General features: G+C 37.5%; 1 pseudogene; it reads left to right on the top strand.

Moving 5' to 3' along the window:
- Window positions 1-3,271: 3,271 nt before the first annotated feature.
- The window catches only part of LOC101999719, a 2,875-nt pseudogene continuing 1,829 nt past the window's right edge, over window positions 3,272-4,317 (top strand).

The following is a 4,317-nucleotide window of genomic DNA, read 5'->3' as shown; positions in this document are numbered from 1 at the left end:
CTTCATGTGTGTCTATGTAGGACTTGCTTGGTTGGTGACTATAGGACTCAGAAGAGGGCATTGATTGTATAGAACTGGAGTTATAGAGGGTTGTGTGCCACCATATAGGTGCTGGGATCAAACCTGGGTCTCCTGAAAGAATATCCAGTGCTTTTAACCACTAAGTTATTTTTCCAACCTTGTTTTAATGCACATTTAAGACACCATTCCAAATATAACCAGTTCAGTATGTGCCAAATAATGACATTGGTCTTACTCAGCCATAATGTGATTAATGTAACATAAAAATAACATTATTTAATTTCATTTGCTAACTGGTTATTTTTATTCATTTTAAGACCTATGATTTACTAACTCTGCATTACCATTCCCAGAACATAGTAGGATGTCAAATAGGTCTTAAAATAGAGTGACAAACAAAGAATGAAGAGAATAATTTCATAAAAACTATACTTAACTATTTGTTTCATCATTCATCTATGGCAAAGTTAATTCCCATAATCCAAAACACTTTGTGCAATTTATTAATTCCAATATGATAGAGGAAGAAGAATACATATGTTTGTGTGATCCATGCTTGGGTAATATTAAAAAGATGCCGAAGAAATCAATATTTATTTATAAGGCATCCTAGATTACATACCTTTGGTCTGTATCATAAAATACTGATATTGCTTCCAATAAGCAATATTGATGCCCCTAATTATTTACACACGCACACACACACATGCACGCACACACACACACGCACACACACACACACACACACACACACAATATATCTTTGCAATGAAAATTTCACTAGAGCAATGGTAAAAAAGACATACTCAAAATACTAAGGGATAAAGGAAAATAACAAAATGCTGTTAAGGCCTTGGGCTTTTGTGTTCCATATAGTTACTGAGCTTGCAACACAACAAACATGGATTCTGAAAGATCTTTTTATCCTTCTATTTTGTGATTTGTGCATGCAGGCATGTTAGAAAGAATAAGTAACCAGAACAAAGAGCTGACCAACAAACAGATAGCAATTTGTAATCAGTGAAGAGAATACTTTCTTCAGGTTCCAGGATTAGTTTATTTTCTTCCTTTTTAAATCTCTTACTGCAGGGCAAAGCAAACAAAATTGCATAGCACCCAATTACAGCCGAGTGAAACCACCATGAAATAAGACTGCATTTTGCTGAGAACAAAAGAGGGTCAGCATGCTAAACAAACAGAAATGGAAAGAAAGGAAAGAGAGAGAAAGAGAAAGACAGAAACCAGAGGTAACTTGACAATCATTTATAGACAAAAAGTTTAACAATTTTTCAGTGTACTTTTAAAGTAAAGCTACACTTTCATACCCAGTTACCATTAAGGTTGAGAATCTGTGGAAAACTCTATGGACTTTATTGCTGAGAGATAGTGTGAGCTACCAAAGCTTATTTACTAGAATGATCCATAATGGAAAGAAATAAAGGAACAGGAAGGGGAGGGGAGGCCAGCATTTACAAGTTCACAAGTCTGTTCATAGTCTAAAGTAAACTAATTCTTCTTCTCTGTGTTTTCTGTTCTCCTTGGATAAAATGGAATGAAGAAAAGGTATATTTACTCAGTCCATTCCTTTCCAGCTCTGATATTGTTTGTCTTTAAAGTGATTCATACCTAAATAGCATGGTATACTTTCCCAAAAGCTCTGTGCATTTTTTGTCACTTGAAAATAACCCTGTAAAGTAAGAATTCGCATCTTCCTTTACATTAGAAGCTGAAACTTGGATTAATGAATTTCCCTCAAACCAAACTTCTAGAACATTGCAAATTTAGATCTTATCACATAAAACTTAATAGTCTTTCACTTGCAGCATACAGAATCCCTAATGCTTACTTCCTACCATTATTTTATGACCTACATATAGTAAAGCAGGAAAGGATTTTAATGGAATGGAAATGGCCTGTTCTGATAAAAAGGACTTATCAAAAAAAATTTATATGCACCTGAATTGCAAATTCAAGAGGTTATTTTACAACATGAAAACTGTAAATTAAATTATGTATTTGAAATTTTCTGAGAGTAGATTTCAGGTATTGTTAGCATAATAAAACAAGACTATGAAATATCATGTATGCTAAGTAATTCCATTTAGCCATATCTACAGTGTGTTCATATTTAAAATTAGCATGTTTTATACAATAAATATTTATTAGTAAAAATAAATGAACGGTTAAAAAGTAAAATAAAAAAGACTATAAGCCACAGGATTTTTGTATTATTTTCACAAATACCTGTAGCTAGTAATCACCAGAAGCACACAAGAATTAAGCAAGCTGAATTTATTCCTCATTATAGGGAAAAGGCTTGGAAACTGCAGAACATCTGAATATGAAGACAATAGAAAGAATTTCTTATAGTACTTTGGTTTATGATAAGTAAATTGGAGGAGTTTTTAAAGGTAGAATTTTGCTCTGTGCGAAATGCTGTCAGTCACTGGCGGTGAAAAGAGGACTAGGCAACAAATGCATCTTACCTATTTTGAGAAAAAGAACCAGAGTCATTTGCAAAGAAGCAGCTGTCACATACAAACCAGAATGGCGGGGGGGGGGCGGCAATTTTGTGACTTGTGTGGTATCACATGTTGTATCTATGCTAAGGCATAATTACAGAGATTTTTACTTTTGGTTTTGATCTGCCACGGTCATAAAGTAGGCCAGTTTTTAATGTTGATATTTTGGTACACCAGTTATCAATATGAGAAGGGCTACGTCTAACTGTGAGTATTAAAGTGCTATTGCAGTATCTTGCAGCAACATCTAGGCATATCTTTTGAAGATCAGAGTGTGAAGTTTTTTTCTTTTATAAAATGAGTTGACCTTTTTGGTATAGCCAGTGGTTGAATTAAGAGAGAAGATAAAGGCTATTAAATATTCCTTTTTCAAAGAGTCTTGTGCTGGGCATGGTGGCATTCACCTTTAACACCAGTACTTCAGAGGTAAAGGCAGGTGAATCTCTGAGACTTTGAGGCCAGTGTGGCCTATCTAGAATGTTTTTGGTCACTGAAGGCAGCATAATGAAACTCTGCCTCGATTCAAAGCAAAACAAAACAGCAACAACAAAAGTCTTCTTCAATCACTACTTCTATACAACAAATGGCTCCTTATGCAAATTAATATATATGCTATTGGAAAAAATGTTACTCTAGTCAAATGAACACATAAAACTCTTCCATAAATCAAAAAGATGAATCAAGCAAATCAATATAAAAAAGACAATGGAGCTCTTCCTCAGGACCGAGCCTCTTTATCCTACTGCGTTGCCAAAATGTCGCTTTCTAACAAGCTGACTTTGGACAAACTGGACGTGAAGGGAAAGCGGGTCGTGATGAGGGTGGATTTCAATGTTCCTATGAAGAACAACCAGATAACAAATAACCAAAGGATCAAGGCTGCTGTCCCAAGCATCAAATTCTGCTTAGACAATGGAGCCAAGTCAGTTGTCCTTATGAGCCACTTGGGCCGACCTGATGGTGTTCCCATGCCTGACAAGTACTCCTTAGAGCCAGTTGTGGCAGAACTCAAGTCTCTGCTGGGCAAGGATGTTCTCTTCTTAAAGGATTGTGTGGGCCCAGAAGTCGAGAATGCCTGTGCCAACCCAGCAGCTGGCACTGTCATCCTGCTGGAGAACCTCCGCTTTCATGTAGAGGAAGAAGGGAAGGGAAAGGATGCTTCTGGGAACAAGATTAAAGCAGAACCAGCCAAAATTGATGCTTTCCGAGCCTCACTGTCCAAACTTGGGGATGTCTATGTCAATGATGCTTTTGGTACTGCACACCGAGCCCACAGCTCCATGGTGGGTGTGAATCTGCCACAGAAGGCTGGTGGATTTTTGATGAAGAAGGAGCTGAACTACTTTGCCAAAGCTTTGGAGAGTCCTGAACGAGCCTTCGTGGCAATATTGGGAGGAGCTAAAGTTGCAGACAAGATCCAGCTGATCAATAATATGTTGGACAAAGTCAATGAGATGATCATTGGTGGTGGAATGGCTTTTACCTTCCTTAAGGTGCTCAACAACATGGAGATCGGAACTTCTCTGTATGATGAAGAAGGAGCCAAGATTGTCAAAGATCTCATGGCTAAAGCTGAGAAAAATGGTGTGAAGATTACCTTGCCCGTTGACTTTGTCACTGCTGACAAATTTGATGAGAATGCCAAGACTGGCCAAGCTACTGTGGCCTCTGGTATACCTGCTGGCTGGCTGGGCCTGGACTGTGGTCCTGAGAGCAGCAAGAAATACGCTGAGGCTGTGGCTCGAGCCAAGCAGATTGTTTGGAATGGACCTGT

The sequence above is a fragment of the Microtus ochrogaster genome, chromosome X (genome assembly GCF_000317375.1).
Source record: "Microtus ochrogaster isolate Prairie Vole_2 chromosome X, MicOch1.0, whole genome shotgun sequence".
Taxonomy (NCBI): Eukaryota; Metazoa; Chordata; class Mammalia; order Rodentia; family Cricetidae; genus Microtus; species Microtus ochrogaster.
The sequence above is the reverse complement of the archived record's forward strand: the minus strand, read 5'-3'. Positions and strand labels throughout refer to the sequence as shown.